This window comes from Pezoporus flaviventris, unplaced genomic scaffold (genome assembly GCF_033815535.1).
Source record: "Pezoporus flaviventris isolate CSIRO_AGI_PZ_B2104156 unplaced genomic scaffold, CSIRO_AGI_Pfla_v1 ptg000013l, whole genome shotgun sequence".
NCBI classification, from domain to species: Eukaryota; Metazoa; Chordata; class Aves; order Psittaciformes; family Psittacidae; genus Pezoporus; species Pezoporus flaviventris.
The window spans coordinates 43,410,243-43,427,584 of NW_026892561.1; the positions used below are offsets into that span (position 1 = coordinate 43,410,243).

The 17,342-nt window shown below is 39.1% G+C and overlaps 1 long non-coding RNA gene across 1 annotated transcript in view; it reads right to left on the bottom strand.

Moving 5' to 3' along the window:
* LOC133268231 (uncharacterized) overlaps positions 1–16,990 on the bottom strand; it is a 33,029-nt gene extending 16,039 nt beyond the window's left edge. The window contains exon 1 of the long non-coding RNA XR_009743017.1: positions 16,903–16,990. This is a non-coding gene — a long non-coding RNA (uncharacterized LOC133268231). The remainder of the gene's footprint in view (positions 1–16,902) is intronic.
* Between the last annotated feature and the right edge of the window lie 352 nt (positions 16,991–17,342).

The following is a 17,342-nucleotide window of genomic DNA, read 5'->3' on the forward strand; positions in this document are numbered from 1 at the left end:
AAATGCCAAATAGGATAAAGATGTGACCACGAGAATCATCATTGTTGAGCAGGAATTAGCACCTATGCAAGTCTATAAGGTCAGGGCCTCCTAGCAAATCAGTATTTCCAAGTCTTCACTTGCAGGTCAGACTATAGCTTCTATAGGTACTTCAGCTTCTATGAGTACTTCAGGGATAAAAGGAAGACTAGGGAAAATGTGGGCCTTCTCTGGAAAGAAACAGGTTACATGGGACATGAAGAAGGCTGAGATACTCAAGGACTTTTTTGCCTCAGTCTTCACGAGCAAGAGTTGCCAGCCACACTGCCCAAGTCACAGAAGGCAAATGGATGTACTTGGAGAATGAATAACATCCTACTGTAAGAGAAGATCAGGTTCAAGACCATCTAAGAAACCTGAAGGGGCACAAGTTTATGGGACCTGATGAGATACATCTGCGGGTCCTGAAGGAGCTCACAGATGAAGTTGCCAAGCCATTATCCATCATATTAGATAAGTTGTGGCAGTTCAGTGAAGTTCCTGCTGACTGGAAAAGGGGAAATATACTCCCCATTAAAAAAAATAAAAAAATAAAAAATAAATAAAAATAAATAAAAATAAAAATTAAAAAGGAAGGCCTAGGGAACTACAAGCTGGTCAGTCTCACCTCAGCACCTTGCAAGATTATGGAGCAGATCCTCCTGGAAACTATGCTAAGGCACATAGAAAATAAGAAGGTGAGTGGTGACAGCCAACATGGCTTCAATAAGGGAAATCTTACCTGACAAATCTGGTGGCCTTCCATGACCACATTGGTGGATAAGGAAATAGCAACTGACATCATCAACCTGGACTTTTGCAAAGCATTTGACCCTGTCCTGCATAACACCCTTATCTCTAAACTGGAGAGGCACAGATTTGACACATGGACCACGTGGTGGATAAGGAATTGGCTGAATGGCAGAAAAAGGTTGTCAATGGCTCAAAGTTCACTAAGCGGGGTGGAACTCCATGATCTTTTAAGACCCCTTCCAATCCAAACTATTCTCACCTGAGGCTGCATTTTTCAGGACATAAATAACAGCATTTGAACCTTGCAAGAGAAAACTTGGCACACCTGAAGTTTAGGATAGCATGGAGACCAATTCAAATTAAAGTCTGTATGATTTAATTTCCAGGTGTTTTCACTGTGACCACTTGATTCCAGTACACTTTGGTTTCTAATCTAAATCTGTCTGGAAGTCTGCACACTTCCTACATCTACAGAGGAATTATTTGATTTGTCTCAGAGAAAGGGCTACTGAAGATGATGTGTGTTCCCTTAGATGGAAAACCACAAGGTTTTATGGTTTTTGATATTATCTAGTCAATTTTCCTATCTTTTCTGAAGTTTGGCACTGCACACAGATCACACTTACAGGTTTGTTTCCATTGACATATTTGCTGTTTGTAGAGATATAAAACTAGCCACATTTAGACTCATTTGTTTTTCTAGATAACTCAGCAGACTGCCTATAAACATAACAGATCCATCTATTGTAGCAGAGGAAATGTAACTTTCCTGATACCCAAATTTCTTCCTACCATACAGGCCCACATGCATCCAGTTGTAATATTATGTGACATGGAAAGACAGAAATGATGGCCTGGTTGCATGTTGTAGTGGTAGTTCACAGTACTATAATCCCTGCACTGATATTGTGCTCAATACCTTTAGAAAGTTTGGTACAGTTACACAAAGTCTCAGATGGTTGCATGCAAAAATAGGCACAAGCTGTTCATGAGGCAAATGCTAAATAAATCTTCATAGCAAAGCTGCTACTGTGGAAAAATTCTCATGTCTGAGACTTTTAAGTTTACCCTAATATGCCAACCTTAGTCCACTCATAACAAGCATTGCCTGCATGTCCAGTATCACTTTGACCTTGATTATCTGCTTACTTGCTTTTTAAATTCTTTTCCCCCGGGATGTATCATCTATACAAGTCTCCAGTGTTTTTCCACAAGGCCTCTGTGCAAATGTGGCCTTTGGGAGCAATCCACCATATTAAACAACTGCAAATAGTTCTCCTGATCTCCATGACAAACTATAGTGGACAAAATGGTGCTATAAGGGAAGAATTATTTGAATGTGAAAAGGGTTACAACTCACCAGAGAAAGCATGAAAGCAGACAATGGCCACAGTATCACTCATGATATTGAGAAAGTAGAACAGTATTATAATTATCTCTGTATCATGGTTGCCTTTCCTTAAATGAGCCATAAAGAATACCTGAGATAGATGTTTAAATGGAAAATAAAATTTCCAGGGGTTTGGGCGGGTTTTGGTTTGTTTGTTGTTTGGTTTTTTTTTTTTTTATTTGGTTAGTTGGTTGGTTTTTAAAGGTTTTTGGATCTTTGTGTTCATGTTCTGCTTTTGGGGGGAGCTTACATGTGGCCTTATACAATGATCCACCTTTACAAGGATGAGACATTTATAAGGACTCAATGTACTTTTATCATGTGAGACCCAGTATAAATTCTGCTTAATTTAACGAAGAAACCCAGAGCACATCCACTGGATATTTTATGAAACTAAACATGCTGCATGTAGGAAGGTCAAGTATGATGTACATCAAGAGCCCATAGAAGTGCAGACCAAGAACTGCGTCTTGATCTTAGATATTTTGTTTCTATTTACAAGGAAAAACATCCTGTGTCTTGTAAGGCATCTGTGGAGAGATCTGCTTAAATGAGTGGTGACAAATCTTTCATACACTAAAATAAAGGTGAAATAGGGTTGTCAATTGAGCAGTTATAATCTTGACAAAAATCGTATCAGCAGTTTTTGCTATTTTAAAGACTATCTAAAATACCAGCTTTCAGATAATTTTGGTTTTACGATGCATCTGAGGGAAATATGTGTTTCATATGAATTCATGGTTATTACACCACTGCTACAAGACTTTTGCTTGTGTTAGCATTTTCATAGTGAACCTTGTAGTACTAGATCTGTAACTTGTCCATAAATATTTGACCTAGGCAGGTACCTGATATAAAATCTAACACAGGTCCATTATTTTAAGTTGGGGAGGATAAAACATTCTGACCTTAGAAAAATATAAATGCAATTAACAATAACTAGATTTGGTTACTTCCTTGAATCAGATTGAATACTTAACACAATACCAAGTGTAATAAGTCAATTATTTATATCACCATACCCATATAATACTGAGATATCTTAAAAGACCTTCTTATTATGTAAATAGGGTGTCTCCATCATTTAAGGTGTTTTTGTAGTTCTTTATCTTAAGCCTGTTGCTTTATAAGCACGTGTTCAGAACACCTACCTTTCATGCAGAGTAACTATCTCCAGTTATAATAATATTGTAATAATAATAATGTAATAGTATATTACAGTATACTATTTCCACTTTATAGATAGGACTTACAGCTCAGAGGCTTGCTATAGGTCAGAAAGTATGCATCAGGGTGAAAAAAATCAACCTTCTACTCTAAACTTTTGGCCTTCACACCAATTATAAGAACACCAGCAACATTCTGATCTCTCCATCAGGGTGAATTTTGCACCAAGAGGGGTTGTTTTGGTGTTGCTTGCTTGTCTGTTTGTTTGTTTGTTTAAATTAAGATCTATTGGTTCCAAGTCTCTCACAGTAGCGACTATCACATCTATAACAACCAGACTAGGAATCAAATAAGAAACATTCTGAGATTGATTCCACATCATCATGAGTATCCTTTCAGGAACAAAATTACAGAATTTAAATGGAGATTATTCTGATCCCACACCTTTTGGATGACTCTGAGCACTGGTTATTGTGCTATGAACCTAGACTGAATGTTGGTATGAACTGAATATATTTATTTATGTTTCCATCTGGGAAGGGCTGTGTATCTTAATGATGATAACAACAGTTAGAAAATCAGTTTGCTTCCTCGTTCCACAGTTTATAGATTTGAAAGCAATTTGGAAAGCACATGACCTAAATTTGAAAAATATTAAGATTAGTCTATCAATGAAGAAGGCACAATGTTGGATGACCAAGATTGGAAAGAAAAGGTAAAAGCAACATCACAAAAACCTGTGCCATTATTCTCAATAAAAGTAGAAAACCCTTGAAATCCAACAAGTCAAAAACTTGAAGTCGACTTCTGCATTAACAGAGGGCTCTGGAGTCATATGCTGGGGATCAGAGTAAAGTCATTTTTGAAATTGTGCAATCTAGGTTGCAGTACTGTTTTGATACTGGCCATTTTGATAACACAAAAGAGTATGCTTTAATAATAATGTACCAATCATAATCGTGTTACTGTAGAAGTGTTTTAGAACATGTAATAGCATATAGAATATACTAATGTATTGTTTAAAATAAATAATCTAAACAATGTATATTATTTGGGGTCAAAGTGGGTAATTCCTTAGAGCTGCAGTTTCCAAGATAACAATTTAAATATCTGGGTCCCCATCATGTCTTGCCAGCAGTTCTTGTCTGTTTTATGTATTAAAGCATTACTTCAGTATAATTACCACATCATTTCAATGGCTACTGACCAGAAATAAAAACATTTGCATTATTACCTTTAAAAAGTGGAAAAGGTCCCTAATTGCCTTTAGCTTTCAAACAACAGAAATTTCATATTTTAAATTAGTGCAGTCAATGGGTATTAACAGTCTGACAGAGATAAACATGAAGATCCCACTCCAAAACCCCACTCCTTATTTATATGCTAGTTTCTAACATTATAGGAAAATTGCTATACAGTGTAGTATAACAGAGAAACATACATATATATGTCCTGAGTTCAGCAGTAACAGTCATTTTTCTCCTTCTTAGTAGCTGGTTCAGTGCTCTGGTTTTGACTTTCAGCCTGGGAACAGCACTGATAACACCGATGTTTTTAGTTGGTGCTCAGTAACATTTAGTCTGACCAAGGACTTTGTGAGTCTCATGCTCTGCCAGGGAGGAGGGGAAGCCAGGAGGAAGCAGAGACAGGACACCTGACCCAAACTAACCAAAGAGGTATTCCATACCACAGCACATCATGTCCAGGATCACGCTGGAAAGGCGAGATCACTGCTTGGTTGGGCTGGGTATCGGTCAGCGGGTGGTGAGCGGTTGTATTCTCTTCCCTTGTTATTTCCCTTATCATTATTATTATTGGTGGTAGCAGCAGCACCTTAGTTACTGGACTGTTCTTATCTCAACCTGTGGGAGTTACATTCTTCTGATTCTCCTCCCCATCCCTCTGGGAGCAGGGAGTAGGAAGGGGGGAGTGAGTGAGCCACTACATGGTTCTGAATTACTGACTGGACTTAAACCACTACAACGTATTATATACAAACTCAGATTTCATTCTCCTTGATTCACCACTCTAAGCAGGAAGAGGAATTGAGACTCAGTTAGAAAGGTGCATCAAGAAACAAAACACAGAGAAACTCAGTCAGACACTGAGACAACAGCTGATGCATACATTTATATTTTCAGTAGAGGGGAGTAGTACTGTATCATTCATCATGTGAGAGGCTTAGAACATTTGTAGTTCAAAAAAGGTTTCTCCTCACTTAGGTAAGTTAATTTGCAGATATTAAAACCTAATTTTACTTTGAAGCTCAACCTCAGAATTCTGTGCTACCAAAGACCACTATAGCACATCCCATCAATACCGTATTTCCAACCCATGAATCTGAAACAGATTTCCAAAAGGAAATGCACTCTGGCTCAGAGCAAGGCAGTGAAACTACAGGCCCTGGAGAAGGAAGGGCAGGTGCTTTGCTTCCTTAACAGAGAATAACTTTACAGGAACATTTTGTAAGCTTGGGAATTGCTCAGATCCCATGGTGTTGTGTGCCACAGGACCTCCAGAAGAAAACTAACCAAAGATGTGCACATGCAGGTATATTTACCATTAAATTATTTCTTCACATTGAACTTCTGTCTCACTTCCTTTTTTGAGTTTTATTTTTACACTGTAAAGGCTTTTCTGAAATACTAATGCTCATTTTCCAAGAAGTTTATCATAATGCTTCTCATGGAATATCCTGGAATCTCCTTCATGATACCCAAACACCAGAGAATTAGAATGAGAATCTCTGTTTTCTAGGGCATTTCTCAATGTAGTTCACACAATTTCAGTTGCCAGTTTCTGTTCATCAATAAAACTGCTTTGTTTTGGCAACCAGAAATTGTTTCTGAGACCTTTCCATCCTCAGTCCTCAAAGCATGAAGCAGCAGGAGTGGAAGTGAGAGTCTTTGGTCGTTAACAAAGATCAGCTCTGAGGGATGCCTCCAAGCTCTCAGTTTTCTCACCAAACTAGCCCCAGTACTGCTCGACAGATTATCTCTTGTTAAATCGCTCCAATTTGCAACAGGACATTTATATTCCTGGCTATTCCTGACACTCCTGTGTGCAACAGGCCCCAGTAAATATTGCCACCGCACCAATGCCATAGAAACATGAGACTCTGGAAGGCTCAATAGCAACTACAAAGTGACTATGCCGTGAAAACTTTTTTGCAGTCTAGTTGTCTCTGAATGATTTAACTGCCACACTGCTCTACAACCAGGTACATATTCTCAGACTGGTCTTACAGTTCCTTGTGTATGTCTGGCTTCAACCAACCTGCCAGAGGATTGGTATGATCCTACCTTTTGATGTAATAAGATTCCAAACATGTAACATTTAGACCAGACATAGTTCAAATAGTCTATGATCATTTGCAAAGCTGGTCAAATCAGATTGCTTCAGATAAAAATGTCTGAAGATCCATGGCAAAATTTATTTTATCATGCCAAACTGTTATGGTAATCATCTGAGACTGAAGAAATTGGGTTATGAGAGGAACATATCCTGAAACACATTTTGATTCTTTGTCAGAGTCAATATCACATGTGAAATGGGGGAAAAAATATCACATGTGAAATGGGGAAAAAAGCCTTCCTGTAGCCTTAAAGGGTACAAAAAATGGAAGCAATCCCACAGGAGGCTTCACATAATTTTATCTATACTGAATCATACTTCGCATCAGCAAATCCCTCCTCTTTGTACACAGGATCTGAAACTTTGTACAAATTGAACTCATATAAAACAAATCTTAAAGCCAATCGCTCCCTAGGTTCCATGGACATTTAATATGCCCATCCAGATAACCTGTTCTGACAAAAGCATTATTACCGTACTTTAACATAGGGATTTGAAAGTACAATTCCTTAAATGATGATCATTCAACCTATCATGTCCACATGCATTCACTTTCAAGAGTAAACCCTTAATGACACATAACTGGGAATTGCTTACTTTACTTTTACAAAGCTGAAAGCAGAACTGAAAGTGCACTGTGACCGATCACACTGAAAAGAATGCATCCTTGAAATGGCAGCTGAAGCAAATTATTCAAATTGTCTACTGGTTCAGAATGTCCGGCATGAAAGTAATTTAAATTTGTTTGTATAAGACCAGTGAGATTATAAATAAACTGTCAGAAAACATACTCTGTTGGCAAATCATCCTCAGTGGAAGTTTGCTTGATTTAGTTTTTTTTACTCTAAAACATCTCTCAGTCTTTAAGAGCACTGCAACACAGAGAGAGCTTTCTAAAAACATCCAAGAAAACCCAGACTTTTAACATCTGCCAACCAGCAAAACTGACCTTAAGGTGCTATGCCTCTGAGTGGCTCATTGGAATGCAACACTGAAGGAATCCTAACTTTAATGGTTTTCAAGGCAACTTCACACAGAGAAGAAAGTCACAAGCTCAAACATGGGAAAATAATAATGCCTCTGGATTTGTTGGCTTGGGTTTTAATTTTGCTAGAATGTGAATGCGTGAAGGGATAGAAGAAAATAAAAGCACTAAATCACATGCACTGGAGAGAAACTGCATATAGGATGTTGCAGAATATGCTCAGCCAGCCAGAAAAATGAAGCTTTATGACTGTATCTGTCTGCATGAGACCTCTACTCAGTATTATGTCCTTGTTTGACAAAATACCTTATCACAGGCTTAAAACTAAGCCTAGGCTTAAATTCCACTGAAGACAAGATAGCTTTTTTTAAGCTGTCAATCACTACAGAAGCTAAAGACTTTTTGAGTTCAAATATCTTAATTCTCACCTACAAACAGCAGGACTCCTGTAAGAGAGAACAATGTTCTGTACCATACCTCACTGTTTGAAGAAAACAGTTACTACAATTTTCAGACCTTGAAGTTCAGTATTTAAATCACAAGCTATGTACATAAATAATAAAGCTGCATGATTTTCAAACATGCTGAGATCCCATTGATTTTAATGAGAGCAGTACATGTTCAGATCCTCTTGAAGGAGTGATTGTTTAGATACACAAGTAGGAATGAAGAAGCTTGACTTTCAGATGTAAATGCTTTTATAAAAGCCAGCTGCAGTTTTTTACTTCATGTTGTACACCACTGATTAGAGATTCTGGCTCTGACTGATTATCAACCAGCACATTACACTTCTGTTTACAGCGTGATGATACCTGCAGTAGAAATAGACTGCTATCCAAGTACTAATGGTGAAGTTAAAAAATGTGCAATTTAAAACGAGTTTCTTCACTAATAGCTCCACGCATGCCTGGATTTCCAATTAGAAGAAAAGGAAGCTATAATATCACAAGGAAAGATTACAGCTTCATACTTACCAGAACATGGCAGGAGCAAGACATATTTCACTGTTCCTGCTTTGCTATAGGTCTTTTAGTATGCTTCTGACCTAAACCAAGTTCATTTCCATACCACAGTGAAAATGAGCATAATGGTTTCTCCTTTACAAGAAAGATAAGAGCTTGAAATCTGGGAATAGCTAAGCTGTTACGTACTTTGGCCAGCAAAGTTCAGAGTGTCATTGCCATTTGACCCTTCAGGTCTATTTACGAGGTAGTAGGAAGAAGCAACAGGCAACCAGCATGGATCCTGTTTCCATCAGGTTCTTGAAGTTTGGCAGGTGCAAGACTCCAGCTATTAAGCACTAATCCATACATTGATTCCTATCTCCAGTACCCTCTTTTGTCAATATATTCAGTGGTCAAAGCAAAATACTGTGCTTTACTTTGGAAGAGATCCTTTTACAGTGTCGGGGATACTGCTGACAGGAGATAGCTGCTTATTGGCACTCAGGCTATTAAAAAAATGTGTGGCACAATCTATCATCCACATTAAACATTAAGCAGTCTCTAATATCAATTACCAATTAAGACATGACAAACTAATTTTTGCAATTAACAGGAGGGTGAAATTATAGTCTGCTGGTAAGAGAACAATTTTACCTCCTTTTCTAGACTTTCTAATCTTATTTGCCTAGATAATTCTAAAATAAAGAGGAGAAAATCCAACTGTCTGAGCGAAAAACTGGGGAAATAAATTCTCCCTGGGATTTTCAGGTGCTTTTTCTAGATTTTTTTACTTTCCAAGATGATCACATTTCGCAGTGTCATATTGTATTTATTAGCATAAACATGACAGGTAAGACTGTACCAGCAAATCAACAGGCAAGAAAACATTTCATATTGCTGGCAGAGTTTAGATACCTGCTTGTTACTTTCAGGAAAGTAATGCTCATTACTTCCAGCATGCTGCTCATAAGGACACAGATTTGTCAAGAAGCTGTTTATTGAGCTGCTTAATGGATATTCTTGTTGCACTAGATCAAGAAAAATTGCATCAAAACCTTTGGCACATCACCTGGAGCTATTTTATGTTTTAAGAAATTTGGGACATATCACACTGCAGTGTGATGCATTAGTAAGTATCATTCTATGATATGAAATAATCAGAAAATTCCTTTGGGATCAAAAGAAACTGTATAACTGACATTTCTGCGGGGGGGGGGGGGGGGGGGAGGAAAAAAGTTCCCATTTGAGGAACAAACTGTTCAAAGAGACTTAATTATATCTCTTTCCCTTTTTCTCCTCATGAAGATTCCTAGTCAAGTCATATTTAGCTCTCAAATTTAAGGCCATTCCTCTGTCCAGTGCCTGATTTCCCACCACCTACATTGTGAATCCTGGAAAGTCATATAACACAGAGAAATTCTCCGTTAAGAATCTGATCATGTTACTCAGGCTGTTTCGCCTTGGGCTTACATTCATTACATGAAATGAAATGCTATGAAACACTATGAAAGCCAGTAACAGAGGGGATTAGGGAATCTCTTTATGTCACTGACATCCCACACCCTTCCCCTCTCGCTCTGTACTTGGCCAGGCTACTTTCCCATATCTGCCTCTGCGCATTTGAACAAAACGCAGACTGATGCAATACATTAAAGTAACTGAAACCCACTTTGGGGAAAATAAAAATTTTAAAAATGAAAAAAAATAAAGAAAAATTGATGTTTATCTGAAGCAATGCATACCTATTGTAATGGGTATAAATAGTCACAGCAAAAATTACTTTTGTGACCCGGTATATCAAAACTGGCATTTCTGTTTGGCATAGGCTTGGTAGCTTTAGCTCAGGAACAGTCCAGATTAGAAGAAGAACATGTCTATCACACATATGATGGCTGCTAGTGCTCTATATGGAAATAATTTATGAATACCAAGAGGGTTAGATTCTGCAAACGCGGTTTGAGAAAAGGAATATTACAATATATTTTATAACGTTTTTAATTCTTTCATTTCTTTAGCCATGAATGCCTCCCTTTGGTCATTTTTCATGTATTTTACAAGCCTACTAGCAAAAGAAGTAGTCAAAGAAGCACCTGTACACTTGGACAAAGACAACATTTTCCTGCTACATTTTATGTATAAAAAATACATTCACACAGAAATACTGGCAGTCAAGTGAAGCTCCCAAGGGCTGGAAAAGGGGAAATATAACCCCCATTTTCAAGAAGGAGAAAATGGATGACCCGGGGAATTACAGACCAGACAGTCTCACCTCTGTGCCTGGCAAAATCTTGGAGCAGATTCTCCTGGAAGGCATGCTAAGGCACATGAAAATCAACAAGGTGTTTGGTGACAGCCAGCATGCCTTCACTAAGGGGAAATCCTGCCTGACCAATGTGGTGGCCTTCTATGATGGGGCTACAGAACTGATGGACAGGGGTATTGCTGTTGACGTCATCTACCTGGACTTGTGCAAAGTGTTCGACACTGTCCCACACAACATCCTTGTCTCTAAATTGGAGAGACATCAATTTGATGGATGGACCACTCGGTGGATAAAGAACTGGCTGGATGGACGCACACAAAGAGTTGTGGTCAATGGCTCAATGTCCAGCTGGAGACCAGTAATGAGTGGTGTCCCTCAGGGATCGGTGTTGGGACCGGTCTTGCTCAACATCTTTGCTGCTGACATCGACAGTGGGATTGAGTGTGCCCTCAGCAAGTTTGCCGATGACACCAAGCTGTATGGTTCGGTTGATACCCTGGAGGGAAGGAATGCCATCCAGAGGGACCTTGACACGCTTGTGAGGTGGGCTGATGCCAACCTCATGAAGTTTAACCATGCCAAGTGCAAGGTCCTACACCTGGGTCGGAGCAATCCCAGGCACAGCTACAGGTTGGGCAGAGAAGAGATTCAAAGCAGCCCTAAGGAGAAGGACTTGGGGGTGTTGGTCAATGAGAAAATGAACATGAGCCGGCTTCAGTGTGCACTCGTAGCCCAGAAAGCCAACCATATCCTGGGCTGTATCAAAAAGCAGTGTGACCAGCAGGTCGAAGGAGGTGATCCTGCCCCTCTACTCTGCTCCTGTGAGACCTCACTTCGAGTATTGTGTGCAGTTCTGGTGTCCTCAATATAAAAAGGGCATGGAACAAGTCCAGAGGAGTTCCACGAGGATGATCAGGGGACTGGAGCACCTCCTGTATGAAGACAGGCTGAGGAAGTTGTGGCTGTTCAGCCTGGAGAAGAGAAGGCTGCGTGGAGACCTCATAGCAGCCTTCCAGTAGCTGAAGGGGGCCTATAGGGATGCTGAGGAGGGACTCTTCATTAGGGACTGTAGTGACAGGACAAGGGGGAGAGCGTTAAAACTTAAACAAGGGAAGTTTAGATTGGATATAAGGAAGAAGTTCTTTACTTTAAGGGTGGTGAGGCACTGGAATGGGTTGCTCCGGGAAGCTGTGAATGCTCCATTCCTGGCGGTATTCAAGGCCAGATTGGACAAAGCCTTGGGTGAGATGGTTTAGTGTGAGGTGTCCCTGCCCACAGCAGGGGGGTTGGAACTAGATAACCTTAAGGTCCTTTCCAACCCTAACTATTCTATGATTCTATGATTCTAAATGTCCAGTGAATTTATGACATAATTAAATTATGCCACTAACAATATTTCTTATCAGCATTTCTCCAGAATGTCTCACATCTCACATCTCAGAAAACAGCTTGTTTGATGATGAAACCGACATTTTAATAGCCGGTGTTTGATTCATTACCGTGTTAGCGATGTTATGACCTCTGCTGTACAGACAGGAAAGGGATTTTTGAAACCAGCTAACCTTAATTACTTTCAATTTACTAAACACATAAGATAACAGTAGGATGTTTAACAAAATTAAGAACTCTGTAATTATCTTTAACTAAGCAGCCAACCAGGGAGGTATGTTTAGAAGCAAGTGAAGGAATTGCTTATAAATCCCATAGAAGAATGGGATTTAGCAGGATGTCCATTCCTTTAGTAAGATGTACATTCCCTGCACCAGCTGCTGAAAAATATCACCTAAAATGTTGCATTTACCTGGCTGATCATGAAAAGACAGGGTCAGAAAGATCTGACATGAATGAGCAGAGGCGCCAAGGAGCAACCTAGTCAGAGAACTAAACGCAAGCCACAGTGCAGGTAATGCTTCTCTAGAGAAACCAAGTTCTTGCAGAGGCCTGCTGATAACTGCACAGCTTTTTTACACAGTGTCTGGGCCTTGCTATACAGTTTCTAAACTCAGCATTTTCCTTTTGGGAAACAAATAGTGTTTCCTTTGGGGAACAAATACCATATGCCAGTTGGGCATTACACACTGTTCTGCTCCTTGCATCTTCTCTCCACAGCACATTCGTGAGAAAAATCAAAGGCCTTTTTTCCCATCAGTGAGTGAGTAGACATTAGTTTCGAGAATTGCAGCATGCAAACAATGGGACAATTCAGGATGTTTGTTTTAATATGCTCATGACTTAAGTTATGTGCACAATTACAGTCTGCATATATTTATCAGAATGTGTACTAACACAGTAACACAATGTCGTATTCATAAAGACACACTTTGACCTATGTGAATATTTCAAGCCAAATCCAAGAGTCCTTCCTTGCTGGCACATGCAGGCCTACACCCATATTTCTACCAGCATCAGTCAGAATTTGGGCAGAAGAGAGAATGCAGAAGTAGAACTTCTACATGACTTCTACATGAGAAGGACTTGTGAGTAGCAAGCAGCACACGGCTTCGGCTGGGGAGTTGCATCTTGCTCACACACATCTAGAGGAAATCACAATTTCTACTAGGGTCCTCTTTTCTCCTCAATTTCATTCCAAAGACCTATGGTTCTCTTAAAGAGCCAGAGTGAAAGAGTGACTCAAGGAGAGCTGTTAAGCAGCAGTCACACTGTGTAACCTGTCTGAAGGTTTACCAGTACAGTTCAAAGGGAGATTGATTCTTTGAAGTACAGCTCCCCATGGTGTTTATTCCCATAAAGAACAAAACATATGCCATAAAACTTCATGCTCAAACTTACAGGCATCTGGCTGAGGGCCAGGGAGTACAAGGAAACTAATTAGTTCAAACCACCCCTTGTTGCCCTATTACCTCCCATCGAAACAGTAGCAAAACAAACAGAAGCTAAAAAGCCTTAATAGAACTATAGCCAGACCACAGGACAGCCATTTTAAGTGTTTGTTTTGTTGTGGTTTTTTTTTGGGGGGGGGGGGAGGGGTGTTGTTTAGTTGTTTCGCTGTTGTTGTTTTGGGGTTTTTTAAGACTCTAAAAGAACAAGACGACCATTAGAAAATGTACATTTACTCACCAGTGGTATATATGGGGAAAAAAGGGAAAGATTCCAGTTTTACTCAGGTATCAGTAACATAGTATTTTTACATATAGCTGTCTGTACCATTAGATCATGTGCAGTATTTCAGTGCTGCTTTCCAGCGTATTCTGTAATACTGCATGCACTTAACTAGAAAAGAAAAAAAGGTCAGAGCAGCAGCAGCATGCAACCTAGCCAAGGGCAAACCTGCTCACAGCAATTGAGACTTTTACATGAATATGTGAAAGATACTGTGGTCAGGTATTGCAAAATAATTGATTCCAACAAGACATGTTACAGCAACACTATGCTGTAAAGTGCTTTGCTGTGGATGTTACAGAACTGATGAAGGCAGGCATAAATCCAACAATCTGCCTGCTCAAACTGTACTATTAAGTTATGATAATGCTGACATTTCCACTGACTAAGAAACACAGGGAGTGACTGTATACTCTCACCTGATTATGTCACTGTGCAGCCTGAAAACTTAAATTCTGTTCTCTGCAAGCACAAACCAAGATAATGCAGCTGACAGTGCAGAGACTAGAGCCCACATATGCACTGTTTCAGTAACTGTGGCTAAGCTATATGTGGAATTTCAACATTTCCTATTCTGGGGGGAAGAGGAAGAGGGAACCCATTGTTCCCATCTTTTTTCCCCTAACATGTTTTCCCAAGCCCCTTCCTCTCTTACTTTACATTGTGTGAGTGAGCTGGTAGGGACATTTCACATAGGTTCCAAAGCACATTTACAAACTGTGACACCCACACAAATTAGCTAATGTCTCACTTCCTGATAGCTTCACTTATATTTTCAGCACTGTGCCATGAGCACATGAGCTGTGTGCTAAGACTTCACATATGCCAGAAGCAGACATCTAATTACATATGTGCCTTGTGGACCCCAAGAGCAGAAGAGAAACCAAGCACTGTGCCATAACTGTGCTGGATGCTCCTGGCCAAAGGAACCTACCTGGAACCTATAGCCCAGCATGCCTGTGGTATGAGTCCCAAATTGCACTGGATCCTTACCATTACTGATCACAGAGCACTTTTCTACACCAACAAGAATGAACTTACAAGGTTATGCTTGAGTGTGATCATTATCTTGTATAGTAAGCTAGCTAATTTTTGGAGACAGCAATCTAACCAAAAGAGCCATAAAACAATGACTAAGAACAGCTGCTAAGAGACCTATGGAAAAACTATACCCTGACATTTGCTTTCAGTTTCAGAAATCTTCCAGTTTTCTCTGAATAGTAGCATAAAATGAAGAAGTGTCACAAGATCTGGTCATGCAATAAAGGCACCAAAAATACTTCTGTGCGTGATCTGAGGATCATGAATAAGATTACACAAGATACTGTGAAATTCCTTGGAACTGAGATGAAGTGGTGGCAGCTAACATGCCTAGTTCTCTGCTGAGATGAGAGCTTTTGAGATCACTTTGGACAGGGGCCAAAAACCTGATCCCATTTCTCAATTGGAAAACCCAAGCTTCCGTTTGGAAATCCATATTCTGCATCATATTCAGTTTTACACATGACTAGAGTCATAGAAACCCATGTGACCACTTTAATTAGCAAGGGTTATTGACATGAATGTTTGAAAGCTCAGGACCTGAGAGCATAAACATTCACATCCTCTCACACAGTCATTTAATTTTTTGTATCACTTGTAGGGGAGAAAGAGCAATTTGCAAAGTAATATGCTTATTGCAGTGTGATTTGAATTTGCATAATAAAAGCATTTTCTTTTTAAAGCGTGTATTAATCCTTAGAAGGGAGAGAAAGTGAATGTTCTAATATAATTCAAGATAGCTACACACAGTTCCATTATTCTAATTTACATTTTGTTGGGATTTTGCTTTGCTAAAGAAACACGTTATAACTAATCACAGTTCTAATTACTGCCCGATTCTATCTTTTATTACTGTTAAAATTTCTATTAAGGGAATGAAAGAAATTAATAGGATCATTAAAAGATCAATAGGAAATATTGCTTACATAGAAGTTGTATTGTATAAACTTCAGCTGAACAGTTAGGATCAAAAGAATTCTTTGGAAACAGAAAATAATGAATTCATTCCACTTAGGAAAAAAAACATTAATTGATTTAAAGACTATCCACAAGAAGAATTCTTTTTCATTTTCATTCCTCTGAGAGCAATAAGCAAACTAAAAACACAACAAGAATTTTATTATCTTTCCACCTCCACACTTCTAATACTCTTCATAGAGAGTCTGAAGATCTTTAAAGTGCATCATTAAGATCTGGAATGCACGTAACATTCCTGAATATAAGCAACATAGGGATGTGACTCACTTTAAATTGTAGCCTCCTGGTGAAGACTCTCACTCTCAAAATGTTGCCCATTGACTTTCCAGTCTATCTAAATACTCTTTTTCACATAGTTTTGGCAGAAAACTAACTATTGCACTTAAAGTTGCTATTTCTGCCTAAAGTGGTTATTCCAGCATGAATACAATACATAAAAGTTTCAATATAGTCAGTGCCTTTTCCCATATGAGAATACCAACTTTGATACATTTTGCTATGGCTGCCACAGTCAAAAGTACAGGTCTACTGACATAAGTAACATGGTGGAATTAGAGCCGGATAACTTCTCCACCTGCTTGTTAATACTTTTAAATGTTCTTAAAACCTCAAATTCCACACCAATTTCAAACCTAAATGCAAAATTCAACAAGAAGCTGGTATAGCCTACCAGTGGGCAGCAGCATCAGCCCAGAAGTATCAAGTTCCAGAAAGTATAAGGAAAAACATAGCGGCAAGTGTGTTTCAAAGTGCAGCTCATGTAGACACAGTACCTGCCCCATGACACCAAGAAAAACAAAGAGCAGGTATTCAGTACAGACATATGAGTGATGCAGTTGCCCAAAATTAAAATCAAGAAACTTCCTGATCTGTTCAGACAATTACTTACCCCAAAATATCACTCTTCTTTTCTGGTAATCCAGTGAAATCTGTTCTCTTTCTTCAAAAGTCTTTGAAAAAACAACTCTGTAACACTGAAAACAGAACAAAACAAATTAATGCTCAAAATAATTTAGCCCCTCAAAGTCAGCTCATCTCTCTTGATTATTTGCTGTGATTGCGCCCTCCTCTTCCCACAGGTCAAAATGATAGTCTTGCTACCCTCTCATACATTGATTCGGTAATAAAACTTTGAGGGACATGTATCTGGGAACTCTGACACCACCCACACTAGTCAATCTCAGCATAATCAACCTGCCCAAGGTTAAGGATCTCAGAGGTAGATTTCAAAGCCTTCTTTATAAATGTTCCATGAATTATGGCTCAACACATTGCAGCATGGAACATTAAGAGATATTTTACTGCTCGCTGTCAAGGCATTTTTCAGTA